The sequence below is a fragment of the Dreissena polymorpha genome, chromosome 11 (genome assembly GCF_020536995.1).
Source record: "Dreissena polymorpha isolate Duluth1 chromosome 11, UMN_Dpol_1.0, whole genome shotgun sequence".
Classification (NCBI taxonomy): Eukaryota; Metazoa; Mollusca; class Bivalvia; order Myida; family Dreissenidae; genus Dreissena; species Dreissena polymorpha.
In genome coordinates, this window is record NC_068365.1 from 50,752,748 (window position 1) to 50,770,422 (window position 17,675).

Consider the following 17,675-nt stretch of genomic DNA (forward strand, 5'->3'; position numbering starts at 1 on the left):
TGGAAAAGTATTAACAACATTCTTACTCTATCCAAATTAACCTGAGCTGTCACAAGACAGCGTGCTCAACTTTTTATTCCGCTTTTATAGCATAATGTACATTGTAGGTCAGTCACTTGATATGATGACCACAAAGTCATGTTTGAAGCAGAATTTCTGTAGTGGTTACATGTGTTCGTAAACTTAAAGCTGAACATTTACAAAGAAAAACAAGAAATGTGGCCAGGCCAAGAAATTAGATTTTAATTATGAATGGAAGACTTTAATCAACTTTTAAAGAAAAAACTATACACACAATTTACAGCACAATATCTTCATTCAAATATTAGGTATTCAATAAAACTATTTTTTCTATTAGTAACAATGACCTTGAATTAACTTTACCCTGAAAGCAACCCAAGCTGTGCATGACAGTTACCTACAAAAGAAATCAAAGCAGCGTATCTCAATCCAAGTTAAGTTATTGTGCGGTAGCATTTTTTTATATTTAGTAACAGACTAACAGTGACCTAAACACAATTGGCCCCAAATACAATCCCTTGATCAATCAGCCTGTAATGTACCTCAGCAAAATATCTTGATTGTAAATACAGTTATTGAGCATAAACTTTTTAACTAATTTCAGAAAGGTTAATCTCAACATGCATGCAAACATGATTTTTTCTTAAAATACATAAGGGAGCACCATCATGCTGAGTTAAATCTTAGTCAAAGTTGTAAGTCATGAGCAGTGAATAATCAGTGAAAGATCCTGAATACAAATGTAACATTTTCTTTCAATATATGTAGTCAATATAAAACTATGGAATAGTATCATGCAAGAAGGGGTATTCTTCGTCTAAATTGCAGGTCAGAGTTATGGAATTTGGTCAGTGACCTCACAAAATGACCCCGAATACATGTGTAAAGTTTCAATTGAATGCCTATAGAGAAAACAGTGACATTGAGATTTTGCTTATTTACCGTAACCAACTTTTCAAGTACAAAGTACCAAAATGGGTACCAGTTTGCTCAGTTGCTGTCAGGTTAGAGCATTTTAACGACCCCAATTCTGACACAGATATTTGGGTGAGCAGCATGACTCAAACTATTCTGTGTATAGTCGAGCTAAAATCCTAGTGCTTTCAAGGTTAACCAGTTGTCAAAGACACCACCCTAGGTTATAGATTTTAACCTCGCCTGACCCACATTCAAACATTGTTCAAGATTGAGACATAAATATGTCGTCTACAGTGATAATAATGGTTTCTAAGCTTTGATCTGGTTACCAAATTTTTGGAAACACGATTCAAACATATAGACATTGTCAAGATATACATTATTTCACTGTTTCATCAAGGTTGAGTCATTTAAAGTGGGTTCTAGAGTGTAAATAAGGTTTTTCAAACTCTTGACTCCATGACCTACATGTAGATTCAAACGTGGTCTAGAGTTGTCATAAGGTTTTCCCAAGCTTTGACTTGGTAACCTGGTGTTTGGATGCATGTGACCAAGGTGGTCTAGAGTTGTCATAAGGTTTTCCCAAGCTTTGACTTGGTAACCTGGTGTTTGGATGCATGTGACCAAGGTGGTCTAGAGTTGTCATAAGGTTTTCCCAAGCTTTGACTTAGTAACCTGTGGCCAATTGTATAAATCTGGATAACTCTTATCCAGCGGATAACTTTTGGTTATCCTATCATAAAATTGAAGATAGCCAAAAGTTATCCGCTGGATAAGAGCTATCCATATTTATACAATTGGCTACTGGTGTTTGGATGCATGTGACCAAGTTGTCATAAGGTTTTCCCAAGCTTTGACTTGGTAACCTGGTGTTTGGATGCATGTGACCAAGTTGTCATAAGGTTTTTCCAAGCTTTGACTTGGTAACCTTGTGTTTGGATGCATGTGACCAAGTTGTCATAAGGTTTTCCCAAGCTTTGACTTGGTAACCTGGTGTTTGGATGCATGTGACCAAGTTGTCATAAGGTTTTTCCAAGCTTTGACTTGGTAACCTGGTGTTTGGATGCATGTGACCAAGTTGTCATAAGGTTTTTCCAAGCTTTGACTTGGTAACCTGGTGTTTGGATGCATGTGACCAAGTTGTCATAAGGTTTTCCCAAGCTTTGACATGGTAACCTGGTGTTTGGATGCATGTGACCAAGTTGTCATAAGGTTTTTCCAAGCTTTGACTTGGTAACCTGGTGTTTGGATGCATGTGACCAAGTTATCATAAGGTTTTTCCAAGCTTTGACTTGGTAACCTGGTGTTTGGATGCATGTGACCAAGTTGTCATAAGGTTTTCCCAAGCTTTGACTTGGTAACCTGGTGTTTGGATGCATGTGACCAAGATTCAAACTTGGCAAAGATATTTTCAATATAAACACCCTGAGAAGTTTCATAAAAATTGGAAGAAAACTGGATGGAAAATATTGCCTCTAGAGTGGTAACCAGCTAAAAAAAGGAACATTTTAAAAGTACACCACACATGATACCAGAGTAAGGGTGATCACAATATGTCATTACGAGCATGCCACGCTCAAGTGATATAAAAATAAAGATAAACATCTATGTGATGACTATCATTTTAGTTATTTATTCCAAATTTAGTATTATGTAATCTATACATAACAAAGATACACATTTTTAATATGATCAATGCAAACCCTCACACATCTAGAGTTGTTGCCCGCAGACCAGAACCTAAGGAGTACACTTAAACAAACAAATGGGAAAGAAGAATAGCTCATTGTAAAAATTACTTGAAGAATACTTAAACTTAAAATTCTTATTTGACTGAAGTAAGGCTTTTGCTGGTCTAGTCACCTTTTATTGAAAAAAATTTCTTTATAGTTACAATACCAGATGTTGCATGTTTCATTAAAAACATCCAATACTGTACAATTTTTCTAAAAAAATTTCATTATCTATTTACATGAATAGATCATGTTGGGGCCATTGTTCCTCTGACATATATGCAAGGTTCTGTAACTCACGTAATCCTTCCATTACAATACGAATATTTGCTTTCACACTGTTTGCATCTTGAGTAAGGTGCTCAGTGTGTTCTGTAAGAAATTTAGTCCTTTTCTCAATGAATTTTAAGGCCTCATCTAATGTCATCTCTACAAAAAATCCAAACCCAACAAAAACAAACACCTTTTGAGGATCAGCTACCTTTGCTTGAACATAAAAATTGCAACCTAGATCAACTTTGGTCTTTAGGTCTTCTTTTATGCCAGCCCCTTTAATCTGTTCAATAGTTGTCTTTAGTTGCAAATATTCAGCAATTTGCCCATAAATGTCATCTCTTTGTTCAAGAATTCTTTTCAAGTCATCCCTTAATTTCTCATTGAGAAACGCCTCGTATTCCGCAACCTTTTTCTGTTTATCTGTTGAGGACATACTTCTTGTGGTGCGTTCAGCACACCTGAAAAGATTTTTGTCTAACTTAAATTATCACAATAACATAATACATAACAAAGATGACACATAAGTTATCTGTACATTTGCACAGTTAAATGACGTGTTCTGGTCCTGTCCTTTTAACAAAGAAATCATTAAATTCGTTTTAGAAGTAGACCTAGCATACCATTTCATATTACATGTCAGGATCTAGTCCTTGGAATTAGTAATCCAAAAATGAACAATTTACTGGTAAACATAGAGCTTAAAAATAAACGATATAACTTTCATTTTGAGAGAAAAAACAGAATCCCTTCAAAGTATGGACTTGAAAACAGAATGAAGCACGCTTTTAAAATTTACCAAAAATACAATTGTATCAGATAAAGAATTAAGAATCTGGTCCCTTGTTGAAATATTTACTGACATCTCATATACCGACATTACTTATTACAATAAATAATATAAATAATGTTTATCACATACATTGTTTTTTGTGTAAACTTTGCCTCATCACTTTCCTTATAAAATGCATTCAGCACTTACTACTAAATTTTCTTCTTTGCAATATTTTTATGACAAATGATATACATACACTAAACATGTATCTATATTCAACATCTATTAAGTTTGTATGGTACAAGCTTAAGTTTTGTTAGTTTTTGTTGTAGAATACTTTAAGTATAACACAATTAGATTTGTATATGAATGTATGTTGAATGTACGACAATTAAATGTATACAACCTTCAAGTAGCTGTACATGAAATACTTTGTTTATGAAATTCTCAACACTACATGAAAAAACAAAAAACCGTCAGAGATGGGTGATGCTCCCCAAAGGATTTTTTGTAACAATATTGCACTATATATTCAGATAAAAGGAAACGTCTTGAGGGGCATAACTTTGTACAAAATAATACGATGGATGGTTTAGCAACTTAAACATTTTAAAGGGCCATAAATCTCTAAATAAATTATCTAACCAGAACCCACAAATAACATGCGCATCTCCTCAAAGTAGTTAAGCTTCCCATAAAGCTTCATTGAATTTCAGTCAGTAGTTGGGGAGAAATAGCCCGGACAAGAATTGCACTATATGTACAGTTTATAGAAAATTTCAAAGGGCCATAACTCTGTGAAAAATCATCCGATGAGAACCGGCTGATAATATGCACATCTTCTCAAGGTAGTGAAGCTTCCCATAAAGTTTCATTGAATTCCAGTCATAAGTTGCTGAGAAATAGCCCGGACAAGAATTGCACTATATGTACAGTTAATGGAAAAATTCAAAGGGCCATAACTCTGTGAAAAATCATCCGAACAGAACCGGCTGATAATATGCACATCTCTTCTTGGTAGTGAAGCTTCCCATATAGTTTAATTGAATTCCGGTCATTAATTGCTGAGAAATAGCCTGGACAAAAATTGTGCACGGATGGAGAGACACACGAACGGACAGACGAAGTGGCGACTATATGCTCCCCCAAAAAAAATTTGGGCAGGGGAGCATAAAAACACCAAAAAAACAAGAGATGTATTTGTCAGAAACACAATGCCCCCTTCTGGGCTGCTTTGAAGCCATATATTTGACCTTTGACCTTGAAGGATGACCTTGACCTTTCACTACTCAAATTGTGCAGCTCCATAAGATACACATGCATGCCAAATATCAAGTTGCTATCTTCAATATTGCAAAAGTTAAGACCAAGTAAAAAGTTTTTGAACAGATGGACAAACTGACGGACTGACCAATTAAAAAGTTTTGGACGGACGGACAGACTGACGGGCAGTTCAAAAACTATATGCCCACCTTCGGGGGCATAAAAAGTAAATGGTATTGATTGATGCACATGCCGGTCTTGGCAACAATTTTGCAAATGTCAAGTACTCAACAGAATCAAGTGGGTTTTGTTTACGGTACTTACTTATATTTTAATTGTCTATGCAAAGTTTTAAATAACATATCGGAGTTTAAATAAAAAACAGTATCTTGGATAAATCAAACATTCCTGAGAAAACTTTGAATGGAGAAACATATGTAAATGGAAATAATAAAGGAAGAAATAACAAATCATACAAAAAATAAAGTTAACAGGCCTAGATGGCCCAAAACCCTTTGCAAAAGCTTGTCATAAAAGATTATTATAAGTTGTCGCAAAGTTTTGTTGTTTTGGGCTAATTCAGTTACATAAAAAGGATACTTTAATGTTAAATAGTGACCTGAATTGAAGTATTCATTACAAATGGAACAACTGTTTTAAGATCGATATTTTCATTGAGAATTCAGAAATGTAGCTGCTATTTGTTGCTTTTTGAAGTAAAGTTAAGACCGTTACTAAACTTACAACTTTTTTGTGCATGGATAATAAAAAAAGGTTTCATTACTTTATATTTATGCAATTTTCACTGTCTATGTTTATTATTAACAAGAGCACCGCATAACGGGTGCCACGCTCGGCTACGGGTGCAGTTTTTAATAAATGAAAGCTTGTCAGAATTGTTTTTATTTTTTGTAAGGTCACAGAGACCTAGACCTTTGACCTAGTGACCCAAAAATGGTTGTGGCGTGTAGAACTCATCAAGGTGCAACTACATATAAAGTTTTAAAGTTGTAGGTGGAAGCAATTTGATTTTAGAGCCAATGTTCAAAACCTTAACAAAATGTTGAGGTTTTAGCAAATGCTGACGTCGGACGACACGACGAGCTGGCTATGACAATACCTCGGGTTTTCTCGGAAAATGTCGAGCTAAAAATAGGCCTTTTTCTGTGACTTTATATTGACCAACAGTTTTTTCTATTACTGATATGGTTTAAGCTAACTACTGTTGTTCTTATGTTTGTGGTACCTGCTTTTCACTTAACTAAACAAATAATCTCCAAAGGAATCTATTTTAGATTTGTTGAATTTCAGATTTCGACCACATGCTTTCCAATATATTACAAACTAACCTCTTTAATTTGGGGACTCTCTCTGAAATCAATCTTGTGAATAACTCGTACGAATTGAATTACCTAAATGTGTATTTAATTTATGTGACAAAAAAGTGTCTATTTTTTATGTTATTTTTAATGTTATTGATTTGGAAGACATCGGCATGGACGTCATAGCTTTAGACCATCCTGACAAAAATTAATTAACTGTTTGATTCCATTTAAACTTTTTGATATAACATCTTTTATAAAAAAGTGTTTGGATTTATATTGGTATTCTACTATTGTTCTGTAGTAAACATTAAAGGCCTTTGTGAAACCTATCATTCAGTTAGCATGTTTAACTACAATTTTGACAAATGCTTAGAATTACAGTCAGTCAACCAGTTTAGAATAACCCGGCTAAAAATGTTAATTCTTTTGACCACAATAATTTCTTTTGGGATTAAGTGTCAATGTCAGAAGATGTAAAAACAAGAGCTGTCAGAAGACAGCGAGCTTGACTATTCGAGTGCTTGCCAGTATAACGAAATAGCTTGGATTGGATGGTTGGACGGTCCTTAAAAAATAAAGTAAATAAATAATTGTTGTTGTTTTTTTTACCATATTTAAAAAAATATATATATGTCTTCTTGGTTGGTGGCAGGGGTGGAGAGGGGAGTATTATTATAATGTGGGGGTGTGGTCATTTATTAGATGATCTTTAAAAAATAAGAAATAAAAATAAAACTTTTTTTTTTTAATTACGGGGTCCGGGGGGGGGGGGTTCTGGGGGATGGTTTAGGTGGAGTCTATTGTGGTATGTCAGGTAAGTGTTGTTTTGTCAAAGTATTAATCAAATCTATCATAAGTACAGAAGTTATGGCAATTTAAGCAAAATTTATTTATTTGACCTCGAGAGTCAAGGTCATTCAAAGGTCAAGGTTAAATTCAACTTGCCAGGTACAGTACTCTCATGATAGTAAGAAAGTATTTGAAGTTTGAAAGCAATAGCCTTGATACTTTAGAAGTTAAGTCGATGTAAACACAAAATGTAACAAAATATTCAAAGTTACTAAGACAAAACTGGCCATAATTCCGCTAAAATGCCACCCAGAGTTATGCAACTTGCCCTGTACAGTCCCCTTATGATAGTTAGCGAGTTTTCCAAGTCTGAAAGCAATAGCTATGATACATTAGGAGTCAAATGGACCAAAACACAAAACTTAACCAAATGTTCAATTTTCTAAGTATAAAAAGGGAACATAATTCTTAACAAATGCTTGATACAGTTGTCTGCTCTTGTTATCCCCATGCTTTTTGAAAAGCGTGGGGATATTGTGGTTATCTCCGCCGTCTGTCTGTCTGTCCATCCGTTCGTCCTGGCCACTATTTCCTCCTACACTATTAGCACTAGAACCTTGAAACTTACACACATAGTAGCTATGAGCATATGAGCGACCCTGCACTATTTGGAATTTGCTCTGACCCCTGGGTCAAAAGTTATGGCGGTTCGGGTGGGGCTGGGTCAGAGAGTTTTACTCATTTTTTTGGGTTATTTTACAATAATTTCTTCATTTCTACATTGATTGTCTTCAAATTGATACTGAACCTCCCTTATGACAATACGGTCAATCTAAACTATGCATGGCGCCATTACCAACCCTGGGGCGCCCCACCCACATAGGCCACGCCCACCTAAAATTGCCTTTTACTATAATTTCTTCATTTCTACACCGATTCACTTCAAATTGATACTGAACCTCTCTTATGACAATACGGTTAATCTCAACTATGCATGGCCCCATTACCAAACCTGGGGAGCCCCGTCCACATAGGCCATGCCCACCCAAAATTGCCTTTTACTATAATTTCTTCATTTCTACATGTATTCACTTCAAATTGATACTGAACCTCTCTTATGACAATACGGTCAATCTCAACTATGTATGGCCCCATTACCAACCCTGGGGCGCCCCGCCCACATAGGCCACGCCCACCCAAAATTGTCTTTTACTATAATTTCTTCATTTCTACACCCATTTACTTCAAATTGATAGTGAATCTCTCTTATGACAATATGGTCAATCTCAGCTATGTATGGCCCTATAACCAACCCTGGGACACCCGCCCACATAGGCCACGCCCACCCAAAATTGCCTTTTACTATAATTTCTTCATTTCTACACCGATTCACTTCTAATTGATACTGAACTTCTCTTATGACAATACGGTCAGTCTCAACTATGCGTGGCCCCATTACCAACCCTGGGGCGCCCCTGGGTCAAACATGCGGCGTGGGGATACGCGTCGGCCTCTGCCGCGCCATTTCTAGTTAGTAGATTGGGGTCATGTTGGTAAAGAAGTATGCAAAATATAAAAGCAATATTACAAGGTACATAGAAAATATTTGAGGTTGTACATAAACTTTAACATAGATTTATCAATAATATGCATATTCTAAGTGGTAAAAGGGCCATAATTTTTACAAAATGCTTTTTACAGTTGTCTGCTCTTGTTTATAGATTAGGGTCATGTTGGTAAAGAAGTATGCAAAATATGAAAGCAATATGTCAATGGACATAGAAAATATTTGAGGTGGTACGCAAACTTTAACATTCCAACACTCACGAACACTGGAACGCCGACGCCGGGGCGAGTAGGATAGCTCCACTATATATATTTCATATATAATAGACAAGCTAATAAAGGGTAAAATTTATTTTGTATGATAACAGCTGGTTAGGCCAGACGGCATATGCAGTTTTTTGCCAAAAATAGCCAATTAAAATTCACCCTTCTGAAAATTATAAAAAATCATTCAACTTTCAGAATTAGCATTTCAAAACATTGTCATGGCATTTGTTTTCAATCAGCAAAAAGTTTTTTTTTGAAAATAATAAAGCCTTCTATATCCATATGCACATTTCAAAAAATAACTCATTCAACCAGTTCCAGTTAACCTTTTGCTGCATTTATACCCCCTGTAAGCATAATACAAAGGCTTTTTTGCTTAAACTTTGTTAGTTTATTCCTTTACCTAATGTATACCGTAGACACTTATCATTTTGTTTTTATTGGGGCATTATGGAAAATAAAATACAAATTAATCGGAATTGCGGATTATCTGGAACTGGTTGACAAACTGAAAATCTTGGCGCCGGCTACTTTTCCCAAAAATATAAATTCCAAACATTGCAAAAAACTGCCATTTTAGTACTTACATGTACAGGTAGTCGCTGGCTACTTTGAAAATATAACTGGCTACTCAATATTTATGGAGAACACCATTTGGGAGGATGTGTGTCCCAAAATCTTCATATTAGGAATGATGGGCCTTTCTAATTGCAAGGTGCATTATGGCACAAACCATCTTAAGTTTATCTCGGAAATACTTCTATGAACGGGTCCCTGAAACAATAAAACTGTATTTCAATAGTATCCGAAATATAGTATTTTTTCGGATACTATTGAAATACAGTTTTATTGTACTATACTCTTATCCGAAAAAATGTACACTTAGCATACACTCTGTTATCTCATTCTAATTAAACTATTCAATTATTATTATAAAAATGTGCCTTACCTTTGCACTCATATAGGTCCAATATCTGGCAAACAAACTAAACTCAGTTATTTTATTTGTTTCGTCGAATTTTAGACTAAGGGAGATAACCTCGGTAAGAAGTTGTAAGGCTACATACCACTAAGCAATAGTCTCGTGTTATACGTTTTGTTGTGTGTGACAGAACGTTGCATTTGAAAACGATCCCACAACATTAAAAACTCTATAACTTGATTGGTTAAATTATAACGAACTTGATATTGGTTCATTAACAGATGTATCCAAAGATCTATACATACAGATGTTTCTTGATAGGTCTTTGATGCATCATTTACTTACTTTATCACTGATATGTTTAACAGTAATAATTTAAAAAGTATCATTTTTTTCTAGATATAACAACGCAATATCTTATCTACAAAGAGTTTATTAATAAAACTACAATTATAAAAGACCGAATCAATAGAAGACCTGCTCCTGATAATCTATATAACAATATAAATGTAATAGCAAGTAACATTTACACAAGTGAAAGATCTTTACTGCCTTCTTAAGCAAAAAGTGACTTGTTTCCACTTAAACATCGCACAAAAGTAAGGGAGGTAATCAACACTTTTTAGCAACTAACTGATTTTTACCATTCCCAAATTAAAAATATGCATTGACATCCAAACTCTCCCAAATCTATATCAAACATAAATTAATTAGTATTTAATTGTAAGTTAATTATGATAATATCATGGAATTTAGCTAACTTTATTGCAAAATAAATCAATATGGAACAAAATTTAGCAAACATGATACAAAATTCACAATGGCAAGCTTAGGATAGGCACAAAATTAAGCGTTGGTCGGATATGTGTTGCAAAAAACAATATTTTTTAAACCTTTATGTGGCATATGAATTTGTATGAAAGCATATCCTGTAATCTAATAAGAGCATTCAAAACATATTTTGTCATGATTTAAATTTCTAGATCACTCCTACCTTGCACATATACCGCTTGTAAGTGCACATATTTATGTTTTAAGACAACGATATTCAATTAATTTATATGTTGTGTTTTTTAAGATAACAATTTTTTGTGTTACCTATAAAAACTGATGTAAAAATCTATTTCTGATATTCAAAAAAGAGAACCGCAAAACGAGTGCTAATGCTTGGCTGCGGGTGCAGTTTTTAATAAATGAAAGCTTGTCAGAATTTATTTATTTTTAGGACACAGTGACCTTTACCTTTGACCTAGTGACCCCAAAATGGGTGTGGCATGTAAAACTCATCAAGGTGCATCTACATATGAAGTTTCAAAGTTGTAGGTGGAAGCACTTTGATTTTAGAGCCAATGTTCAAAAGGTTAACAAAATGTAATGGTTTTAGAACGATGCCGGATAACGAGCTGGCTATGACAATACCTCGGGTTTTCTCCGAAAACAGCAAAGCTAAAAATGATTTTATAGCTGTAAACCCTTGACGTATAGCAAACTAACAGAACACTATAAAATTAACTAATTTATAAATACAACATAAACCAGATATGTGATTGTCAGAAACACTATGTCCCCTACTGCGCCGCTTTGAAGCTATTGTCAGAAACACTATGTCCCCTACTGCGCCGCTTTGAAGCTATATATTTGACCTTTGACCTTAAAGGATGACCTTGACCTTTCACTACCCCAAATGTGCAGCTCCATGAGATACACATGCATGCCAAATATCAAGTTGCTATCTTCAATATTGCAAAAGTTATGGCAAAATGTTCAAGTTGGAGCAAACAAACAAACAAACAAACAAACAAACAAACCAACCAACCAACAGCCAGGGCAAAGACAAAATGTCCCTCACTATAGTGTTAAAGACACATACTTTTATTTAACTAATAGTGCATTTGTATAATGTCAAAATACCTAATGCCATATAACACTATACAAAAACTAAGGCACTCTTTTGGTTTGATTAAGAATACTTGCATACAAGTTTTTTTATTACAAGTTTTAAACTTAAAGGTTTGAAAAATTACATCAAATACTCCACTTATTTTAACTTGCCATCTCGCAAGCTATATAACAGAAGGTGAAAAAATACACATAACATATGTTGCAAAAATATTGCAAGAGACAAAGTCCTACTATCAAAGAAAACTATGCCAGAGGATTTATAAAAATTTAACGTTAATTATGGGCCTCAACAAATCATCTAATTAGTGGAATGGTCAATTAAATAGTTCTGAAAATTTAATTAACACTGTTGACATCACAGGGCCATTTAAATTTGCATTTGCGTAAACCCATATATGATATTACATGTATAGTAATACAACAATATGATGCAAATATATAAAATTCAAAACAAAATGTTAATTGTCCATAAAAGAAAACTATAAATAACACAGTATAACATATAATTGCATTAATATAAATCATGCTTTTAATAAAAATTGTTACAATATTACCACAAAATCTTTATGATCATTCAGGATAATTATTGTACAGATAATATAAAATAACAGAAACTAAAATAGACAAGTGTGTGTAACTTGCATAAAAAATATAAAGTAATTAGTAAGAATTATATATTAGTGAAAACAAAGTAGGACTATTATTATAAGTACAGGTTATAAAAAAATCAATATAAGAAAACAAATCATGAGAACTTTATAATATATAGAGCTGGAGAAAAGGATTATATATTTGTGGCTTATTTTTTATTTTAAAAAATCAAATGAGTGAATTGAATTGTTGTTAATAGAGCTTTGTTTGTTACAGAAATATGGTTTTATTGCAATCAAGTTTACATAAAATACTATATCAGTCTTGGCATATATACCAAATACAAATGCATTACTAGCAATATTAATGTTGTAATTGCATAAACTTAGTATTTGAAAAAAAAGTAACAACTAATTATTATTTTCACAAGTTTTTAGGCTAACATATTCGTCCTATCTTATTGAACAATAATCCTGTAGTATGAAACTAAGATTGTATTTCCCTATTTCCAATGATCATTAAGGGAGTGTGTAAGTGTTAATTGCTTGAAAAGCCTCAATCTCTGCAATTCAATATAATAGCAAAACACATAAAATACACTATAAATAAATACATTTAATGACATGTAAGAAATATCATATCACAAATACTGTGAAACCATTTATTTTCGCCAGCACGAAATTTCGTCATTTTTTTAAATATTACATTTTCGTCTGTACTTAAATTCGCCAATTCCTGACTTTGAAAAAAAAAATGCGTAAGTTAATATCCGATTTATTTGTCAAAAATGTCCGAAATATATCGCGGTTGTGATAAATCGTAGTGGGGGAAGAGGGAGGACACTTGAAAGTCACTTGCAGGAGGTGGGGCCGGTTTGTCACATGCCAAAATACTAGTCTTTTTTTAGCAGTAATGGGCCCCCGTTAGTGTATCATTATTATAATTAGCGGATAAGTGGGACCGAATAACCATTAACAAGTGTTTGAAACAGTGAAGCCAATTGCCAATTAGTCCTTTTCATTTACTTTCATGACCAAATTGATAAAAACCTTACCTTTATCCGCGCAAATTAGAGAAGGTGCGAGCATTATTGGTTATAATAATCTTTAGCAAACTATTTGGTTAGTTTTCAATACAGTATCAAGAATTTTGCATCGTAAATATTTGATATCTTTAAGAACAGTAATTTGTCTGACATGTCACTTTTATTAATGTCAATGAATTTAGCAAATTCAAATTAATACACTAACTCCAATAAAAACGCGGATGACGGGATCTAAGTCTCGATAAATGTGTTAAATAAATTACATAAACACAAACATACACCATTTTTCGGAAGTGTAAAATAAACACTGCATTATGGGACAGCGGTTTCATAGGGAAAAAATTAAGATTTAATTGTAGCACCCAAGGGACGAGTGAGTTTAAATAAGATTGAATGCAATAGGATACAAAGCATTGTTTAATTTCGTCATACTCAAGTCATTCCAAAATCGTGCGAAAATGAAAGTGAATTTCTGTAAACAATAACCCTCATTTGAATAAAACTAATCGTCATAATTGCTAATTTCTCTTTACCTGTTACCATTTCAATAGCTACAAATAACAATGATTTGAAACATGTATCGTAAAATTTGTCAAAGTTGTCAATTATTAATAAGATCGATAGCCCATAAACGAAACACTATTTTTTCACACATGTATTGTAGTTAAACGCTTACAAGAAAACACAAATCAATATGTTCTGTATTAATTTGTATACAATGCGGAGAATGTATGTCAGTCAGGTGTTGATCACACATCATCATCTTTTAATTTCGTGTATCGTATTTGATCCGGATCTGCTGCGTGGAGGCTGTATAATCTGCAACAACACTGAAAACACACTGCACACGATGGGTAATAAAGTTGTAAACAATTAGCGCTAATCATTACTACTCTACTTAAACGAAGTCAACACAGTCGATACAGCTGTACTGCACTCGCATTTTACAGCAATGTCACGTGTCAGTTAAGTACACTGTGTAATCTACACCCCTTTGTGTCAAAACCGTATTATCTTGATTACGAAACAGTCGGAGTATGCATGCGTGAATTACTTTCGATATTAATGCCTTCAGAAATTCAGTCTTAATTTTGTTCAAATATGGGACATGATTGTTTGTTTGGATCTTAAATTCGAAAATTAATGCGATTAATAATGGTTTCAAAGTATACAAAAGGTCAATAACATCTGCTAATTGACAAAAGGCTTTAAAATGCTCTTAAATGCAGTTCTGGTATGCAAATCTAAAAAAAAAAAAAAAAGAATAAATTTATATAATTTTTGCCATTATTGATTTCACTTAAACGGTCAATTTTTGTACAGATTGTTTTTCAAATTAAAGTATATCTTCAGGTTTCTTAAAAAGCAATTTGTATAATCAAAGATCTTGACGTATCCTCTACCAATGGTCAACATTGGCAATCTTTCTAGAGGCAGTTTCAACCATTTTCAAGGCCTCATCCATCTCCCTGCGTGCATGTTGCACCTTGGCCCTGTTACGGACAATTTTATTTGCCACTACCTCATGCTCTTGCTCCTCTTTGGTAGGACCCTTTTCATTGGTTGAAACCTGCTTTGCCGAGTGATCCATGTAGATCTTATCCAATCCATTGTCTTGTTTCTCAAGTGCTGTGCAAATGTTTGGGCCATCCTTCAGTATTGCTTTTGCAACTGAAGCATACTGAATTGTAGAACAAATGAATAAGGTTACATATTGACATCAATACATGTGTCGCATGGAATGCTAAGTTACTGTACTTGAACCTGAATGTCATGATGCTTGTTCAGTTATTTGTCTTTAACATTCATGAATTGATTCAGTGTTACTTTAAATGCCTGATATTTAAACTAAAGAATGTTTCTTTTTAGGACACATGCTAAAAGTCAAATTTCTTCAACAGTATTAAAATTGTGGCTAAATTTTCATTTGGCTTCATTTTTATGTACATATGTTTTAGTCTTCATAAACTGTCTGTTTTGTTCTGAGGGGTTTTCATGATCATTTCTATTTAAGAATGTTAAGAAACGTATTTTACATTTTTAATAATAAATGTTCAAGTCGATGCACATACCAATCATGAAATATGTGTCCTAAATGTTCAAGTTGATGCACATATCAATCATGAAATATGTATCCAAAATGTTCAAGTTGATGCACATATTAATCATGAAATATGTATCCTAAATGTTCAAGTTGATGCACATATCAATCATGAAATATGTATCCTAAATGTTCAAGTTGATGCACATATCAATCATGAAATATGTATCCTAAATGTTCAAGTTGATGCACAAATCAATCATGAAATATGTATCATAAATGTTCAAGTTGATGCACATATCAATCATGAAATATGTATCCTAAATTTTCAAGTTGATGCACATATCAATCATGAAATCCTAAATGTATATTTCAATTGGAGAACTAATTGGAGGACAGAAAGCAACTTGCTTTACACAGCTATTGCAAGATTATTTAGTCTTCAATAATATTATTTCAATTCTTAAGAAATTGAAAAATAATAGATCTTCCACCAAATTTAAAGCCATTGCAGATTATTCAACTTAAATTTGATGGCCTTGCAGACTTAAACTTGAATTTAAAGTCATTGTGACTATTAAGTTGCATTTTAAAGCCTTGTAGACTTTTCAACTGGAATTCAAAATCTGTTTTGACTTTTTAAGATTGCCAATTAATTAATTAATTTAATTTAATAATTAATATGTATATATATGCATGTATGACCTGACAAGTTGTTTTTCCATCTAGATATATTGCGATCTTAATATGTTTATTCTGTTGATTCTGTGAAGCAGCGATATAATGGAACTGTAGTGTATTCAACTAAATTGTGAGACATTGCAGAGTATTAAACTTGAATGTAAAAGCATTGCAGACCATTTTAGGGCCTTGCAGACTTTTCAACTTGATTTTAGAAGAATTGCAGATTATTCAGTTTGAATTTTAAGGCTTGTCAACTTAAATTGTTTCCATTTCAAAGCTATGTAGACCATTCAACTTGAATTTAAATGCATTACAGACTATTTAATTTGAATTAAAAGGAATTGCAGACTTGTCAACTTGAATTTAAAGGCATTACAGACTATTTAATTTGAATTAAAAGGAATTGCAGACTTGTCAACTTGAATTAAAAGGAATTGCAGACTTGTCAACTTGAATTTAAAGTCATAGCAGATTTTTTTAAACTCATGGCAGTCTATTAACAAGAGTGCCAAACTGTCACAAGATACGCCCGTTCAACGGTTTTGGACACCATGCTCAATGCTTGAAATGCACTAAGTGACCTCGAGACCTAGTTATTGACCTGGCATGACCCATATTTGAACTTAACCTAGATATCATTTAGATGTAACATCTGACTAAATTTGGTGAAGATCAGATGAAAACTACTTCAATGAGAGAGCGGACACCATGCTAAATGCTTGAAATGCACTTAGTGACCCCGTGACCTAGTTTCTGACCCGGCATAACCCATATTCGAACTTGACCTTCATATCATCTAGACACAACTTCAAACCAAATTAGGTGAAGATCAGATGAAAACTACTTCAACAAGGGCTGTTTGAAAAACATGCATGCCCCCCGTATGGGCTCTCGATTGTAATGACAGCCATTTTGTAAATATGTTTTTTGTCACTGTGACCTTGACCTTTGACCTAGAGACCTGAAAATCAATAGGGGTCATCTGCTATCATGATCAATGTACCTATGAAGTTTCATGATCCTAGCCATAAGCTTTCTTGAGTAATAATCCGGAAACCATTTTACTATTTCGGGTCACTGTGACCTTGACCTTTGACCTAGTGACCTGAAAATCAATAGGGGTCATCTGCGAGTCATGATCAATGTACCTATCAAGTTTCATAATCCTAGGCATAAGCGTTCTTGAGTTATCATCCGAAAACCATTTTACTATTTCGGGTCACCGTGACCTTGACCTTTGACTGAGTGACCTCAAAATCAATAGGGGTCGTTTGCGAGTCATGATCAATGTACCTATCAAGTTTCATGATCCTAGGCATAAGCGTTCTTGAGTTATCATCCGGAAACCATTTTACTATTTCGGGTCACCGTGACCTTGACCTTTGACCTAGTGATCTTAAAATCTCTAGGGGTCATCTGCCAGTCATGATCAAACTACCTATCAAGTTTCATGATCCTAGGCATAAGCGTTCTTGAGTTTTCATCCGGAAACCATTTTACGATTTCGGGTCACCTGACCTTGACCTTTGACCTTGTTACCTGAAAATCAATAGGGGTCAT

At 33.9% G+C, this 17,675-nt stretch overlaps 1 long non-coding RNA gene and 1 pseudogene across 1 annotated transcript; both read right to left on the bottom strand.

Annotated features, from left to right (window-relative positions):
• Window positions 1-3,260: 3,260 nt before the first annotated feature.
• Window positions 3,261-9,941, bottom strand: LOC127851597 (uncharacterized). The gene is made up of 3 exons (XR_008035837.1): window positions 9,880-9,941; window positions 9,518-9,704; window positions 3,261-3,406 (listed from the first exon to the last, which is right to left on the bottom strand). It is a non-coding gene; the product is annotated as an uncharacterized LOC127851597 (long non-coding RNA).
• A 328-nt stretch (window positions 9,942-10,269) lies between these two features.
• LOC127850093 (uncharacterized) overlaps window positions 10,270-17,675 on the bottom strand; it is a 61,953-nt pseudogene continuing 54,547 nt past the window's right edge.